The sequence below is a fragment of the Chiroxiphia lanceolata genome, chromosome 13, assembly GCF_009829145.1.
Source record: "Chiroxiphia lanceolata isolate bChiLan1 chromosome 13, bChiLan1.pri, whole genome shotgun sequence".
NCBI lineage: Eukaryota > Metazoa > Chordata > Aves > Passeriformes > Pipridae > Chiroxiphia > Chiroxiphia lanceolata.
This window is the reverse complement of record NC_045649.1, coordinates 5,396,767-5,415,693: the sequence shown is the minus strand read 5'-3', so window position 1 is coordinate 5,415,693 and position 18,927 is coordinate 5,396,767. Positions and strand designations below refer to the sequence as shown.

Sequence of the window (18,927 nt, the reverse complement as noted above, 5' to 3'; positions counted from 1 at the left end):
TAAGTAAGAAGGTTCCACTCACAAATAGGATGCAACTCTGCAATTACAGAACATTCTTGCCAGGGAAAAAAAAAGCTGAGTTTTCATGTAAACTTACCTTTGGCATTTTTGCACTTTTATTTAAAGGAAGAATTTACTCTTCATTTAATACAGCACTTTTTTAGGACTTTGGAATCATCATTTATTGAAATAGAAGAACTTAACCCACACTTTTGGGGCAGACATGACATGATACCACATATAGAGAAAATAAGCTGCTTTTACCTGAGCCTGCATCTTATAAAAGTACCAAAGGCTCCATTCACACAGCCCAAGAGAGCAAGCCATAAACACACATATTCTGCTATTTTATTTATTTAAACAAAGTCCTCTACCCCTGCCAAATCAAAACCAGCTTTCACCCAAATAAAAACATTTCTTCACAATGAGTAATACTGCATTCCCGAATTTCATCTGTCCTCCTACACATGCTGAACTGTGAGCTGCACAGGATTTGTTTTTACAGAAAGAAAATGGACATTTTTTTTTTCTCTCCTGCACATAAAAATACCTGTTTTCCTTTTTTGAGCTGAAAACTGTTTCGCTCTTTTTGGCTGAGGTTTGTTTTTCAAGGCAAAATAAAATGCAAACTCAATAAAAATACAGACAACAACTTAGGAAAAATGCCTCAGATATGAGAAATTAAGAAAGCTAATAAGTTGAATGAAAACACTCAGGCAACTTTAACTGTACCTCCCCTTATGTTTCTGCCTATATTAAGTCCATTAAGGTACATTAACTTCAATAATTGCAGACTCTAATAATAAACAGTTTAGGAATCATTTACAGAATTTTTTTTTTTACAACAAAACTTCAATGTTGATGTTTGGTTTGGTTTTGGGGGGGGGTTAGTTTGTTGCTTTGGTTTTTTTAAGGCCAATACTGTTCACAAACTCTGGAGAAGCAGGGACAGGTATTGTGATCTGAAATTCAAAAATGTACAATTTAGGATCCTCATAAGGGCAATCAAGATCCCAATACATGAGGAAAACAGAGGAAAGTAATTTATTCTTCTAATAGTTAGAGGAAAGTAATTCTTGAACGATTCTCAGTATACATAAAAATTAAATTTCCTAATATACAGTAATAATTTCTGTAACTCACTGAGCCCTTTGAATGAGGATAAATGAGGAAATAATTTAGCAGGTGCACAAGAGAGACTGTATTGACAGGAAAAAAACCCTGTGGACTAAAAACACATCTATGAGCCTCTACTTAATCTAATTTTTCTCCCTCAAAATGGCCAGCAGTCTCAACATTAGCCTTTAGAAGAGAACTCAGTTTTAGCCTGACAGATAAGTGCTACTATTTCCTCAAAATAAAAGAAAAATGGATGAAAACATTCTCAGAGGCTTTGAAATGTTGTAACGTGTTCCATGACTTCCAACAATGTCAGCAGTTCTTCCCTCTGTGCTTGGAAATAAAAGTGCCAATTTAGACAGGAGAGCCTCACAAAATCTTTGCCTTCAGTTTTGCTGACCTTGAGTCTCCCCTCCTGCAGACACCCAGAGCTACCACAGATGGCAAACACCTCGCAGAAGCCGTAAAGCAAAGGGACATTTTGAAACTTGATTGAGCTTTTCTGAGTCTCGGAAGGAAAGAAAAAACCCAAACCCGAACCTTTCACTCATCGATTTGCAAACGTGCACCAAATAGTGGGTTTTGATAAAAATAAGTGTGAAAACAGAAATAGCAATTTACCTTGTGCTAAGGTTTCTAAGAGCACGTGATCAGAAGACAGCTGTATGCCCTGAATTAACAAAGAACTCACAGATGCAGACAATGCAGTCAGCCACAGCAGACGGTCTTCAGCTCTGCCAGGGGGGGTTTAGGTTGGATATTAGGGAGAAATTTTTTACAGAGAGAATAATCAGACATCGGAATGAGCTGCCCAGGGAGGGGGTGGATTCACCATCCCTGGAGGTGTTTAAGATGAGACTGGATGTGGCATCAGTGCCGTGGGCTGGGAACCACGGCGGGGTTGGAGCAAGGGTTGGACTTGATGATCCCAGAGGTCTTTTCCAACCCGGTTGATGTGGTTTACAAGCCCTCCAAAATAAACACCAGCTTAGAGACTGATAGTGTCAAATTTATACAGTGTATTGATAGAGAATTCTCCAGGAAAAAAATTGACTCTTGAGAACTGCAGAACCCATGAAAGAGGAACTTAAACTTTGCCCATTTGCAATGACTAAACAAGCAAGTTTTGTCAGCATATTCAGCTTATTGATTGACCAAGAATTACAGTGTTTAACTGTGTCCATTGCATTGGTTCTGTGCTGTAGCTAATTCAAACTGAGCAGCCTTAACCTTACAAATAGAGTTCAGCTCGAAAAAATTACTACAAGCATTTAAACTTATTCATTACACGGGTCAGGACCTGCTGTGCACACACTGCAGCCCAGGGAAGGTAGGTTGGCCTGTTCTTCAGTAAGGCCTCTCACATGCTAAACCTCCTTACCAGGCTCCTCTACAGCAGCTCTGACTGTTCAGAGCATCAATGTTGTTGATCCTCACGTTACAAATCTGCCAGACGTGCCTGGTATGTGCTCAAATCAACTACCAGGCACACAAACAACAGCCTTGACCTAAAATGTTGCTAATAAAAGTAGTAAATTTGGTCTCCCTACAGCCTACCATGGAATCCATAGAACTGCCAGGCCAAGGTGATCGAAATGGTGCTGAGATGGTTAATTTGAATGTTAAAAGCAAGAGTTCTCTCAGGAGTCTTGGGAGGTTTGAGGGCTGTTAATATGAAAGGGCTCTGCAGAACAGAGTAGGTTTGTTTCAAACGAAGTCTCCTCCAGACTCAATGAGGTGGAAAAGAAACTGGGAGCCTTTGTGAGGGAGCAGCCCAAGAAAGGAGCCCAACTTTCAAAGAAGGCAATTCAACATCTCCTGCTGATTACAGTGGCAAAGCACTGCTGTTAATTACTGTCAGTTGGAGTGGAGAACACATAATATTCTAAGCATGACTTTGGTCTAAGTCTTCAAGCACTGAATAAGTTATATCCAGCAATATGTTTCACACAACATTGTCCGTTACTCCCAAATTAATGTTTTCCTGTGCAGAGTCTGGTGGGGTTTGTTAATAGACAGGCAACAAGAATGGTAATTAAAGTATGCAGTGATGGGTACACATTACAAACAAAATGCTCCCTTTGATCCTGCAGGTTGAAAGGCCTTCTGAAAAACCTTTATCTTGAGAGGAGATAAACACAACATTTGAGAACCTTTTGACTTCTCTGCTATCAGCCTTGCAACTTTTTTCAGTCAGTTTTTAACGATTCTCTCTGTAATTAGCAGCACCAAAGTAGAAGCTGATTGACAAGCAACCAGCAGCTGTTTATACAGTGGGAAAACCAGAAAATTATAACAGCGTGAGATGTTTATTTAACTCCCTGTGCAAACACAGCACAGTCTCACGGTCCCTGCGCTGCCTCCCAGCCACTTGCCAACAACTTGGCAGTGAAAGCCCTGGTGCCCTCAGGGAGAGCAAGGCCTCCTCCTTGCTGGCTCTGCACAGGGCATTCCACCAGACACAAATCAAAGCTTGGGAAGTCACCACCACTTTCCAAATGTGCCGAATTAAATCATCAGCCAGTCTAACCCAGCACTGAGCTTCCCTGGGATCAAACCTCAAAATTAGTGTTTGGGGAAGCAGCCATATCAAACGTGAAATCTTATATCCCTCCCATCAAAGTAGCTCAGTTATGTCATCACCGTGCCAAGAAGCCAAGTCTTCTTCTCTTAAAAACAGCTTCTTAAAGCTCACAGATGTTTTAGACTAGTTCTGTTTGTCTGAGCCCACCCCACTGGGAGCCAGCCAAATAAAAGGAAGTTTCCTCTTTTATTCTGCACAGATGAGAAAAGCTAAAAAAAAAAATATTTTCCAAGTGAATTAAGTGGTAGAAAAGGCATCAGAACAACAGCCCTAGGAATTAAGTCCCACTTCTCCAGCAAATATCTGGAATGCAACTAGAACGGATTCAGCACCTGCAGGTATTTATTAACTTGCAAATATGAGTTTAATCAATCAGAGAACACAATTGCAAAAAAGGTTCGGATTCCACATTTCTGTTGTGAATATCTGGGCACGAATCAGCAAAAGTACTTTAATACCTTTGGAGGATCTTTGCTCAAATGACTGCCCACATGAAACCTGAGGCTGCTGGGAGGGAAATGGAAGTCTTGGTTCTGAGCAAGTGCCTGGTCTCTAGACTGATATTTTTTCCTCATTTCTTAATGCTCTGACCATGATGAGTGTGGACCCTGCTTATCTTCCTCTGCAGTTCTGCTCACTTTTGCTATTGAACAACTGGGATTTTGATCCAACTCCTCAAAACTCAGTAGGATCTGATGTTGCAAAATGTTGCTGTGTATTTGATCTCTCTGTTTTATAATTTCAAGAAGAGTATGACTTAATACAGGGGCAAAAAGAGAAGGTTGTTCCTATCAGAACTGCAATATCAGATGAAAGCAAAATAGATTATTTTCACTCCATTTCTCCCACTGTTTAATAACTTGACTTTTGCATACCAGCATTCCACAGTTATAATACAAAGACAGCTACAGCATAATGTGTTTTCTTTTAAAAGGTCATCATTATATTAGCAGTATTTGATGCATTGTGACCAAAGCACGCAGTTTTTAGAGATAAGAGCCTATTTAACATTTCTCTTTAATTTATTGGCATCAAGAAAATCTATTTAATTTTCGCTTTCAGAAGAACATCTGCAAATGATTGGCATAACTCAAGGGACCTTTGCAGCTGCAACTTTCTCCAAGAGCAGAGTAGAAAGCCATGTTTGTCAATAAGCCTGAGTAGGATTAAAAAAGAACAAAAAGAAACAAGAAATAAAAACCCCCAAACTACAAAACAGTTAATTATTGGAAGTAAATGTTTCGTGATCTGTGGATGGCACCCAGAGCTGAATAGATCATTAGCTAAACTCCCAGTCAGCATTCCACAGAAGCATATGTTTTCCTCATAAGTGCTTGCATAAGTTTGCCAGCAGTCTCAGTGATTTCACTGGAAGTACTTATGTACGTAGTGCAATAAGCAAGGCCAAGGAAAAGCACTGATTTTTCTAGGGTCTTAACTTCATAACCATGTGCATTTCTGACAGTCTTAAGCATTTTTTTTCCCAGCTCTTGCTGCTCTTAAATTTTCCCTCCATGGAAAGCTACTGCATCTGGCAAATGCTGTCAAGAGCTACGCCCAACCCCATATTGCCATTTGGTCCAACTCCTTCTATTTTCTCTTTGTGCTACCCTGTGGCAGCCTAACTGCAAACTCTCAGCCCTGCTTTTAGAGCATGCACGGGTCAGGGATCACACACAGCAAACAGTTTGTTTGCAGCCACCTGCAGAGAATTTAATATATGGATACAGGCAGATCAGTGCCCACTGGTGTCAGTGCCATCCAGCAGTCCCAGGCACGTTCCCTTTACCACCAGAAATGCAGCTGTAGCTCATTAAGGAGCAACAGGGACAGGACTTTGTAAATTCCTGTTTCCCATCCTCACAATAAACACACTGTGCTGCCTGTAAAGTAGCTGACAGCTAAAGATCAATATGCAGTGAAACCAGCTAAATAAAAACAATTCCAGGTAGAAAACACTGCAAAGGTCCCGAGGGAGCCCATGAAGGAATAAGTCAGCAGGTGCTGACAGCAACTCCCTCCAGTTCAGATGTGACCCATCACTAGTTTAGCACAATGGGTTTAAAATGACCATCTGGGTGTAAAGGTCCCTTCAGCATTAGGTTGTCAGCCTGGTAGCAGCAGCCTGTGCACAGGACAAAGCACCCCAAACAACCCTGAGAGACATCCCAACTCGAGAGTCCCAAGCCTCCAGTGCCGTATTCATGTTTAGCTTTCAAGAACATATTGAATTATTTTAATATTTTCAACATTTTATGAAGTACTGTAAAGCCAGGAAAACTTACTAATCTCCATTTATTTCCAACAGTGGTCCACTAAGATTCTCACTCACTGAAAATAGATGGAGGAAGACATTCCCTGCCTCAGAAGTCATATTACTTTTGGCAGTTAGAACTATTTACCAGCTACAGGATGCTGCTGTGTGTGGTGTAAATTGGATGCAGTTTCAATAATGGACCTCCCTTCAAACAGACTGTTTCGAGGCAGGTTCTGCATCTCATTTAATTTTAGAACAAGAGGGACATGCTGATTGCTGAGACCTTCTGGTCAGAGCCGTTTGTTTGTTATTTCTGGGCTGTAGGTGGGCTGGTGCTGGAGTGTTTGAGCACAAGGAAGCAAGTGGGTGGCAGAGACCTCGCTTTCCCAGCTGCACTAATTCCCAAAGACTGAAATAAACATAAAAGAAATAAAAGTGCAGCTCACAAAAGGTGTTGAAGCACATCAAATGAGCTCAAAAGCCTCCTGGAGGTAGAGTCTTCCTGAGCAGAGGAGTTACAGTACTAAAGGCACAATATTAATTAGGCATACTGGAATAGTATCTGCTGGGAGACACTTAAGAGGATCCTGGCTTTTCCCGGAATTCTTAAAATGCGGCCATGGAAGGAGATTTGGCAAGAAGGGACAAATTGTGGAATTTCTTTCATCGGAAGGATGTTTAAAAATAAAGAAATAAAAATCATTTTAGTGGGTGTAGCACACAAGGCCTGTGTTAGGAGAACAGAGCTGTCCCCTGAGCTTTGTTCCAGTGCAAGTTCCACAGCTCCCAGGAAACATGATCCCTCCAAACAAAATCAGGAGAGTTGACACAAGGTGCTGAATTTCATCCTAAAAAGCCCAGTGTCTTCCTCGCTGATCCCCTTTCTCCTAAGCATCATTACAGTATTAATTATTGGTATTATCAGACTTATTGATTGTTATCTAAGCTCCCTTTCCACTGCTGTATATCCCTTATGGAGCTGTTTTCTGCTCACACTAGAGCAACAGGCAGAAGTGCAGCTGTACATGAACTCAAAAGGCAGCAGGATGCTTTCAAACCACAGAGCAGAGTTGAAGGAACTAAATACATTGTATGTGAAATGAGTAAATAAATCCCAAGAAATGGAATTAGGATGAGCATTAATCAGGAGGGGTTTGAACGTGGCCCACACACAGCCCAGTTCATGGGAATCTTGCTAATTGCCTTTCAAAGGCCACTTCATCCTATTAAGAATATCCTCAGGAGACCCTCAAGACTTTGGGGGCAGCAGGGGAGACTGAAAAAACCCAACCACATTTATCATGTTTGGAAACAAACAGAAATTGATTTTTATTTATCTTATGAAGCAAAACCTCTGTTATCTTTCTCTCCTGGTATTTAATCCTATTTTTCCTAGCAATATAAATAACGAGAAACACCAATTAAGCTGAGGCCAACCTTCAAGGCAGTGAGAGATAAATACCCTGACACCTACTGCAGCAGGCAGGATGTGCCATTTCTCTCGTGCACAAGTGTTGATGCAGATTATGTGACAGTTTTAGACTTATCGCTGTAGCCAAGCAAGGTATAAATTATGACAGGTCCACGTGGATTACGGATGATTCGAAGCAAATCAAAGGCATTAATTTTAATACGGTGGTTTGTCTCTCTTAAATGGCACCCTTAACTTTCTGTAGCAGCAACCACTAAAAATCAATGAGGTGAGACCCCTGCACGCCCCAGGGCTGTTAACCCCTGGAACTTGAGCCAAAGGAGCCCGTGCAACCAGAGCCACAAACCCAGCTCCCACACTCCTCATCTGGAACACACGGCACCTGCGAGAGCCCCCTCAACTAAACTGATGATTTAAAAAGCGTAACTAAGTTTTAATTTCTAAGTCTCTTCTACAGGTGTCTCCCTGAAAGCTCCAGTGGGGGTTCACAGCCCCCTCCACATCGTGGGAACTACAAGACATTGAGGTGCTGGAGCGTGGCCAAAGGGCAACGGAGCTGGGAAGGGTCTGGAGCTCAAGCCTGGTGAGGAGCAGCCAAGGATGTTTTTCCTGGAGAAAAGGAAGCTCAGGGGAGACCTTATTGCTCTCTACAAATACCTGCAAGGAGGTTGTAGACAGGTGGGGATCGATCTCTCCTCCAAAGCAACAATTAACAGGACAAGAGGAAACGGCCTCAAGTTGCAGCAGGGGTGGTTTGTGTTGGCTATAAGGGAAATTGCTTCACTGAAACTGGATTCTCAGGGCAGTGGTGGAGTCACCATCCCTGGTGGGATTTAAAAGCTGTGTAGATGTGGCACTTGGAGACATGATTTAGCGCTGGGAAAATGGTTGGACTCGATGATCTCAGAGAGTTTCTCTAACCTAAACAATCCCATGATGTAGCAGGAGCACGTGCACAGCAGAGCCAAATGTATCATGAAAGAGTTGAAAATTAAATCCAAATGCTTATTTTACTTCCAACAGAAAGGCAATAGTTCAGCCCAAGTCTCAGCCAGCTCTCAGTGAAGTCAGTGAGAGTTGTTTCATTGAAATCAAACAATGTATGATTAGGTCCTCACAGAATTATCTGTGATACAATACTCAAAATTGTGAAGAGTTTCAGGTTAACATCTAAAAGCCCATTTTCCTTCTGGAATTCTGTAATGAAGCTACTGTAGGAAAAGAATCAATACATAATTCAGTATAGTGGGATGATTATTAGAAAGGCTTGTTAAATATAGCTCCACGATTTTGAATAAAAAGAATTAAAATCCCTCATTGCTTCACTCATGCTGTACTGACTCCTACCAAACAGGCTTTTCAGACAAAAAAAACCCCACAACTTTTCCAGATTTTAAAATGGAAACTCTAACACAGGAAAAGCAAGAGCAGCAGGGTTATTTTGCAAAAGGGGAGTAGAGGGGGAAAAAAGTTCCTAAATCTCAAGATAAATTTCACTTTTGTACACTGATAACAACTTATAATTTAGTTTTTTCTGAAGTGTGCCAGGACAAGGCAGGAAAGTGTTTCTTAACTCAGTTTGCCAATTCTCCTTTCAGGTTAACACTGTTATTGATAATATCCATCACAATTCCTTGTCTTCCCAACATGCTGGCAACAACACCTGAGGAAGTGCTGACTCACACACCTCAACACCTCCCTGTCAAAGTTAATCTGAAATGGATTTTACTTTCCAAAGGTAAAACAGAAGAGCATGAAGTCAGCTACAAATGGCATTCACAGATCAGCTTTCAGCACTTCTCATCACTCCTGTAAGATCTCATGAGTACACCACAAGAGTTTTCTACCAAACCCTTGGAACCTTCAGAGCAAAATAGTCAATCATATTTCTCTCTTTTTCTTCAAGGAAAATTAATGTATATTTTACACACAGGAGAATGGCAATTAAACTCTACTTAATTAAACTGGCTTTGTTAAATTCATAGACACTTTCACAGAGGGCAAACTAAGGCTGACTGTGGGTTTTCTAAACCCCCAGCTCTAGCAGCAAGCCTGTGTTCTAGCCCTGGCTTTAGAGACCACTAAAGCTACACAGAGAGCCCTTTCATGACCTTTACCCATAACCCAACATTTCCAATCTGGCTACATTAAGTTTGGTCTTTAATCTTACTCAACAAATATCGGTATCTTTATTAAACTATTACATCTGTCAGTTGTCATGGGGGCAGTGCCAGCTGTTCTAGCAAGGGCTGGCCCCTCCCAGCCATCCTCAGCAGGAGCCCAGTTTCCTGAGGCTCTCTCCTACTTAACCACAGGCAGGGAGGGTGCAGCACCAGCCCCCTGCCCTTATTTTCAGTGCTCATCCCCACCCAGAGATCATTATATTTGAGAAGTTATCGAGAGAACATGAAAAAAAACTAATCTAGATTTGTTTGCTCAGTTACTTAAAACCCAGCAGCACTTGCAGATGGGAAGAATGAGAGTTCTGGCACAGATTTATGCAGAAAAACCCAATTTGAGCAGGAACAGCGCTCACCCGTGAAAAATGAACTTCTTGCTGTATTTATGGTTCTGAGCATAATCACTCCAAATCATCTGGTTCAGCACAGAAAACTCATGTGCTGGGAAGCTCCTATAGCTTTGCTTTTGCATGGCTGCATAGGGAACAGCCCCCTCACAGCTCAGCCTTTCCCAAAGCACATTCTGCCTAAGCAAATAGTGGTGCTGAAGTTAATGGAGTTTAGGCCTGTGGTGCACTGAAGTAAACTCAGAGTTCTGTGGAGTGTGGAAGGAACTTAAATACTTTGCTAAATCAGGATCTAAAGCAAAGCTACGGTGCCAGAAAGAGTTAAGTCAAATGTGTTCAGCCCTCGTTCATCACACAGGTAATTTCATTTCAATTAATTACCAGTGCTAACTGTAGTTACCATCACACAGTTCTGGGAAATGATGCTGACTTATAAAACCAGCAGTAAGTAGTCAATGCCTAATGTTTTCAGAAGCATTAGGATTAATAGATTTATTATGTGAGTGTTAAAGCTTCTATATTTCAATTTCTCCTAACTTTATTGGAGAAGCTATTAAAGACAGTGGCTCAAAGAATAAAAGTAAAGTGCCAGAAGTAATAATCTCATTTTAAATACAGTTTCTTATTTTGATTTACAATTGGCAGGAGCTGCTATTCTCTTATGCCAAAAAACTTCTGCCTACCTGCAGATGAGATCTGACTGATTTCTCAGAAGAAATACCAAATCTTACAGAACATTTTGAGAGTTGCATTTTCTTATTAATCGGAAGAGTGAACTCATCCACTCTGTTATTAAAGATAATTTTAGACGATTTCCTGTGCCACAAACATAACTTTTAAAAATTTAAATGAAATGAGTTCTTTGGTTGCAAATTACACTGTATAACTCCCACAATAAAGCTTTCATTGCTCTAGAAAAATATTATAAAATCACTATTTCCTGCTTTTTTCTATGACACACTTGAGTGGCTCCTCCATAAACACAAGCCAGGCTGAATACCAATTCTAACTAGAAGAGCCTTGATTAAAAATAGATACAAAGAAACCACCAAGCAACCAACAAACAAAATACCCAGACCAAACAAAAAAAAAAAAAAAAAAAAAAAAAAAAAGTTACAAACCAAAACCAGAAAAATCATAACTGGACAACCAAACACCAAATCTTAGGCAACTAAGCTCGTGGCCTTTCTTTCAGCCACAGTGAATCCCTGGGAAGCTCCTGACCACAGCACTTAACAGCTACCTTCCTGCCCTCCAGATCATTTGTTTGCCTCCAGCGTCACCTTGGAACCCAAACACACTCAGAGAAATTAAAGAAACCCCCTTATGCTTCTGTCACACCTGCCTGGTCTCCAGGACTATTATGCATCACAGAAATAGGTGCACCTTACTAACAGCTGCTGTGTAAATATCAGTAATATAATGTGTTTTGAAACATCCCATCAGCTGTAAAGTTAAGGAATTATAGAGTTGGGATAAGTATTTCAGGTCACATAAAAGCCACTTATAACCTTGGCATTCAGACATCTCCAAATTTTCTTTTTATTATGGGACATAAAAACCAACTCATTTAAAGTATCCTTATGTTTACAACTTCAATGCAGTTTCACAAAAAAAGGGTAAAATTTATTAGCTATGCCTATTATATATTATATTACCTACAACAGAAGACCTGGAGCACACTATTAATCATCTTTCCATGATGACAGAACTACAAAAGGCTGTAGGCTGCCACACCACTTCTCAGGGACTACTTTAGCCAGAATTAACCCAAAACACGTTTGGATTTGTGGCCATTTATGGCTCTTGTACAGCTGGGAGCCAGCACTGTCACCAGTGCTGTGGCACCAACGTTGCCACCCAACACCGGCACAGACTGTCCTGCTCCTTTCCTGCTTTCAGTCTCACCTCCTCCTTCCCTGGCTCTCAACAGGAGAAAGGAGCACTTGGCCCAGGGTCAATTCCCCACCAGAAGAGGGATGCAGGGAACCAAACACACCAACATCATTTTGGTGTTCACACCAGCATATTTTTATGCTTTTTCCAAAAGTAAAAATATTATAAGTACACCGTTTTTGTAATTTCTGGAATTCTGCCTCCCACTGTATTTATTCATTAAAGTTGAAGTTATGTTTTTATATAGGTTGGTGTTAATGTTTTATAAAGGTCAAATTATAGTTGCCTCCCTACTGTTTTATTGTAAATGTTGAGAGCTGGCACTGTAATTTAAATTCCAGCTAAATAAAGCAGGCAGGGGTCCTACTTGCAACCAGGCAATTTGGGTTTTTAGCAGACCAGAGCACATTTTGTGTTGCTGCTGGTTCACTGCCACACACAGGAAGGTAAACAAACCCCATGTGCCTGAATGAATTCACACCACCAACATTTCTTATCGGGATAGTTAGTAGAGAATACAGATATATTGTCATTATAGAATGTAATATAAGCAAAGTAAAAAATGCACCCATTTTTTACAACCTGCTTTACAGTATTTTGGCAAAGACTGCAAGACAGGACAACTCACTTTACACATAAACCCAAGTTCCACATCACTGTTGATAAGTTTTACCTTCAGTAAAACAAGGCTGACTCCCTGGCAGCAGAACAGATTATCAGTTACTGCAGTCTAACCTGTATTTGAGCTCTGGTACTGCCAGCAAGTGGTTCGAAAGTGTCAAAGATTTACCAATGCTGGCTACAAACTTCAGGGAGGAATTTCTCTTTTGCTGTCGACTGCCTGTGAGCTGTTCCAGCATTGCCTCTCTTTTGCTGCCTCATTAAAGGCCCCTCAGTTCTGCTCCAGTTCTCTCCACAGCTGAGAGAAGAAGGTTGCACCAGGTTATTTATTAATTTTTTTTCCAAAGAAAGTAAACACATCAAAGTGAGTATTGTAAGTGGAGCTCCTCTCTAAAAAGCAACATCCCACATCACTACAGGAATATTTTAGGCCTTCCCAGGGCTCCAAGTTTTAGTTGTACCTTGTTTAAAGAGAATTCTTTGATAAAGGAATTTCAAATTTTGTTGAAGATAATCCTTTTCAGGAAGGGATTCTTATTTTAGCAAATCCTACCTTTTGTCTGGGTTGATATTTGTTGCAGGGACTAAAAGAACGCAGCACAAACGTTTTAGTTGATATTCACATATTCCAGAACATGACATGCACTTACTCCACTATCTACAGATTCACTTGTCTGCCCAAGAAGCAGCAGGTCCAAGGCACAAATATGCACCAAGTCATTCCAAACTGACCAGGGTTTTCAGAATCAAGTCATTAAAAGTTATTTTTTCCCCTTCTCTAGAGGAAAAAGTTCAGGTGGATAAGCTGAACAGAGGTATAAGGCAAAATCAGAGGCATTAACTTCCAGCTAGAAAAATCACTCAATCTGAGAAATTTCTGAAAGACTGCATGAATTTATAGCTAGTGTTACTTATTCTCAAGGCAAGGCTGAGAAATCCCATGCCACAAGAAAGCTATGAAAAAGGAGATGTGACCATTAAAGCAGACAGAGTGCTCTGTCTGAAAAAAGACTGATTTAAATAAGCAAAGGGAAAGAAAAACTGCAAATTGAAGCATGATCATAATTACATTTAAAAAGTTGTAATTTGATTTGGATTAGCAGAGAGAAATCCTAAAAGCTCAGAATTAATTGTGAACTACATCTACGATTATTTTCAAGAACACTTGCATCCTTTAAGATATCATTAAGTTAAATGAGATTCTATGTTTAAAGGAAGATTTAACCTCCCATACTCCCATTAATTCTCGCTAAATGTCCACCCTGCACTTTGAAATGTAATGGAAAAGGTTAGCTGGCCATGATTCTTTTGAATGGTGCTTTCCTAAGATCCTCAAATTAAGAGTTCTGTCAGAAATGCAGTCTGTGAAAATCCCAAGCAATGTGTTACAGAAATGCATTAAGGTCCCGGCACGTGGTAATTTGTGCTGCATCTGTTTGTCAGATATGGACGTTTTTTCCCTGACAAAGTTGGGCTGGTTCTGCAGCCCCTTCAGGCTGACCCAGCTCTGAACTGTAACCACAAGTCATATTGCCACAGAAAGACAACCCTGTTAAATTTTTGTCAACCATAAGCGACGTCAGAATATTTTCTTGTGGGGTTTGCCCCAAGTGAAGCCACCTACCTTTTCCTGAAAGACAGATTTGACCTTCCAACGTGTTTCTACACCTGCAGAAAAGGAACTGCATCATGGTCTGTGCTGGTGATCAGCTCAGAAGGAACAGCTCAGTTAATCTGATTTTTTGTTGTTCTGAAATTGCCAACTGGAAATGAACAGAGAAGTGTCCCCTGAAGCACCTGGGGACATTATTAATACGAGGTTTGCACCGTGCTGAGTGAGAGCCCCAACCTGCTAATCCTGAGCAGTTGGCCATCGATTTGGGTTATCAGGAGAACAGCTGGCCTGTCTCAGCCACCCAAAGCCCACAAGTATTTCAAAAAGTATTAGCTGTGAAACATTATGGCTCTTGGAAGGGCTCCAGAAACAAATTAAATCTCAAACCAAGTAATCTGCTACTTTTTATCTTCCTGAATCCAGACCAGCCCGTTACAAGAGCATTCGCTGTCGCTGCAGGGATTCTCGCTCACTTTTCATTTGTGGATTTGTTTGGTTTGGTTTTTAAACAGGGTTGTGTGGCTTTTCTCAGCAAAACTGACAAGACACTTTAAGTTTAGATTTTCATTTCCTCCACCTTGGAATTATAATGTCAAGAGGAGGTTTCACCAAAACATATCCCTTTCCCTCTGTTACTCTCCAAGAGTGACTGCATCCCTGAGAGATTCTGACCTAGTCCTGAAGATACTCTTCAGAGACTAAATAATTCTTTCACTCTGCTCAGTCTAAAGTTCTATCTTTAAAAAAACTAGCTTAATTAAATATATATATGCATAAAAATCAAACAGTCTATTTTTGACTCATTCCCCCCTGGGTCCTGTTAATAAGCTGACATGCACCGTTTGGAAGGGAACTGTCTGACCACCTGGAACCCAACAATCATTTCTCCTATTTTTTTTTTGCTTTAATCATGTGTGAGAGCAGTTTAACAGATGATATGACATGGTTATGTTGCACCAGCAATCTGCTTACATCTATTCAGAGACACATCTGAGACATTCTATATTATTTAGTCACAATGTGTATTTGCAATGCACATGCAGACAATTTTCTCCCTCCATGTAAGAGTTCTGCATCAAACTTCAACTGAAGGGTGATGCCTTAGGTATTTCAGTGCAAAAGGATCTTCCTCACTCTGCCTCCAGGAACATGTTGTAGAGTTCTCAATCTCCCACTTTAAAACTTACCATTTTTCAACCATTTTGCATATCCCCAGATATTTCCTGGAATTTTAATAACATGGGAATAGCGTGATTAGGATATGTGGCTTCAAATCCTGAGCAATATTTCTGTCCACGTAGAATAACAGAGTCCCAGATGCCTGGCCTTAATCATGTACCCATGTGTCAGAACTGAAGCTCTGGTATTCAAATTCTATATATGTATGTGAGCCTATTAAGATATATTTTAGAGTATAACAAGCTCTATCTGGGTAGGAAGGTTGAGATGCCTTTCTACAGAATCTGTTACCACATGCCAAGGAACAGGAACCAAGTCATTTTTCAGCATTTTCTGAAGTACATTCTTAACACAGCGAGTGATTTATGTGAATGGAAAGTAATTTTAAGATGTTCGTAAAATTCAAAATGCTTTAAAGCCTTCTTTATTTGGAACAGCCAGCTTGTTTCAACAAGGACACGCTGCAGACAAGTACACCTGGATAGGTGAAAAATCCAGTTATCTAGCTGTTACCCAGAAGTCTAGACAGTTTTCCCTGCAAGAAATTACTAAGCTTAAAATCTTACCTCGCTTGAACATGTCTTTTTATACAAGCTAAAAACTACAACCTGCAGTTCCAATTACCCAAAGCCTGCAATATTCAGCACGAGGAGTTAACACTGGCATCTAAGGCTCGTGTCAAAGCTCCACAGAGGGTTTGGGGTGTTGCAGAGGGCTGGGTTGGGCCTCCACCTTGGCTCTCTGCGAGCCGAGGGAAAAGGGAAGCGGGGGAGATGAGTGAAGTGCGTGTGATGACACGCTCTGCACGGAGCAGAACGAGCAAGGGAGCAACTGCAGAGCTGTTGGGAGCATGGAAGAGCCATGGGAAGAGGCCATCTGTGCAGTCAAATGGCATGGAATCAGTGGGAAGAGTGGATGTGATAAATCCTGGATCTCACATGGCATCGTCTCAGAATCAACAAGGAATGTTTTGATGTGTGATCAGGGCTGTGATCCACGTACACACGGCACTGTGGTTGTAGGAACGGTCTTCTCTGATCTTTCCACAGCATTTTGTCACTTGGGACAAAGGAAATCTTGGAGGCCACAGCTTTGCTAGACAACAGAAGAATTGCTTCTGAGCACTAATGAGCAGTCTAACACATTTCACATCATATGGGTAAACAACAACTTGAATAGAAAAGTCTCTGTTAAAATCCACAGAACAAAAAACAGTACACAAGTGCAGACAGATCCTGAAGCAGCCCAAGCTCTGAACACGCAATCCCTCACGTAAGAGACAGAAGAGGTCAGGCATTAATTAACATCCAAATTAAAGCTTCTCAAGTAAGGGTCAAAACTTCCTTTGTTTTGACATTTAAAGCACTGGCAATGTACTCCCCCGTTCAATATGCACAACACATCACCTCGTGCTTTATGTTAATTGCCTCCATTTTTCAAGTGTACTATTTGATTCATTGTCAATTAAAAATACCCCCAAAAGCCAAGAGCGATGCATGTTAAGTATAAACGTGATTAATGTAGCACAATTACATTTCCACATTTGATGAGTCTGATTAGGAACTTTCTATCAGCCCAGCACGACAGAGCCCTGTCACTACCAGTGACCTGCCAGCCTCGCCACAGACAAGCTTCCTGATGGAGAAGCATTTCGTGGCCACAAGTGTTTCTGACAGCTGTAAAACCTGTAATTAAATGCTGTCAATTAGCACTTCATCAAGAATGTAGCCATCTTGATGATCTTCTCTGTTTGATGGCAGACATGGTCCTAGGTGTAAACAAAAAAAAGCTCTAGGGGAGACAAAAACAGTCACACAATTGCTTGCTAAAACAATAATTATGTGGACAGACCCTCTCCTACTTCCAGAAAACAAGTCTATGGGTCCTCTCCCACTACATCAAAGGAACATCTGGTTTAAGAAAACTGCACTCAGAGAAAAAAATTTAGCAGGCCAAAAGTAGATGACTAATGCCTGATTTTGTTTGTGATCATAGAAAGCACAAGTTATAAGGAGATAAAGGGGTCTGAGGAGGAAAAGATTAAGGTCAAAATTAGAAAAAAATAAATGAAAAAGAATGGGTGCATGAAATGAACCAAGTCTGGAGGTTGCTGTTAAATGAGATGCAAGGGTACATAAATAAATAAGAATTAAAAAGCCAGTTCAGCCTGACTACAATGAGAGAAAAACTAATAGCAACTAAATTCCAGTGAAACTAATTGGAAGGGGGATATGCACACACAACTGGACTTTTTATGGCCAGCTTACAGGCTTTGATAAGAATTGCTACAAATCAGAACAAGAAATAAGAGAAAATTCTGTATCCTCAGTCTGGGCATCTCTTCCTTCTTCTCACCAGTAAATGTAAAATATAATTAACATTGCCATATGTAGAAGTAATAAATACATAAGAAGCATCCATAACCTATATTTAATTATGAGGGAGATGCCAGCAATGAAATGTACAGTAGGTCCTTGTTTAAATTGAAAAAGAAAAAAAAAAAAAAGAAAAAGACTGTTTTATTGCACTTCAGAAAAGAATTAAGAGCTCCTTGGCTTATTGAGGACTACAAAAACAATCAGTGCTCTGGGCCTGCTTTGCATATTTGCTCTATTAATTTACACAGCCCGGGTAAGCCTCGCGTCGCAATGCAACCGCTGAATTACCCCGCTCTCGGGTAATGGGGAGAAAAAGATGCAAGAGCATGCAAAGTGTATTCAGACAGACAATTAAAATTATCAGTTCTGTTGACAGCTAAAATGAAGAAACTGTGCTGAGGTTTAATGCTGTTGCATGAAGGACACACGGCTTGCGAGTGATTGAATTAACGGGGATCACGCGCTGACGGGCTGCCTTTGTCAAACATCACACATTAGGCCAATTTAGTGTCTGCTTATTAAAATAATTTAATTCCAAAGATTGTTTCCAGGCATTTGTGAATCTCCTCCTGCTCTTCCCTCCTCCTCACATTACCGATGGCATCTTAATTATTGTGCTCATGTTATACCAGTGCAAATTGCTGGGTCGCCACAGAACAGTCCAGTCAATTTGGCTGAACCAACTCATCCTTTAGGTGATCCTCTCCCAGTCAGCAGGAGATCTGGACAGACACACTACAGCCTGAAGCAGATAAAGTATACAACAAAGGCCATTTTTATTCAATTTAAAACTAGTTTATCAATATTCCTTTTTTTTTTTTTTTACATAGGTCTTTAACCCTGCATGCTTATTAAATCTACTGTGCTTCTTATATTGTAAGATTTTGACTTTTAATCATGCAGGAATGTGTTTGGCAACTCCTCAAAAATTAGAATTCCAAAGACAACAAAATTGCCCAAAGAAATTAGAAGTTTGAAATCTCTTTTCTAAACTGAAGAAGCATCTCACATCTCTGAGTAGTATTGCTATTCATGATCTAAATCTCCCGTGAAAAAGCAACTCAGACTGAGCAACATTGAAATGCTGAGACTAAAAAATGCCATCCTAAAGGTTTATTTTAGCACCTGTTAGAGCCTAACAGTGAAAATACATCAATATGTAGTAGCAATATGTGGAGAGAAGTGATAATGGCAGCCTTTAAGTCTTTAAAGGCATCTGGATGCACCACTGGATAAGGCACTGCCTTGGTTTGACAGTGCTGAAGTCCCAAAGCTCCAGGATGGAATGAACAGGTTGTGACACTGAAGTGTTGGAACGA

General features: G+C 40.6%; 1 protein-coding gene across 2 annotated transcripts in view; it reads right to left on the bottom strand.

The window, feature by feature from the left end:
* CDH13 (cadherin 13) overlaps nucleotides 1-18,927 on the bottom strand; it is a 446,174-nt gene that overhangs the window by 339,347 nt on the left and 87,900 nt on the right. The window lies entirely within an intron of this gene.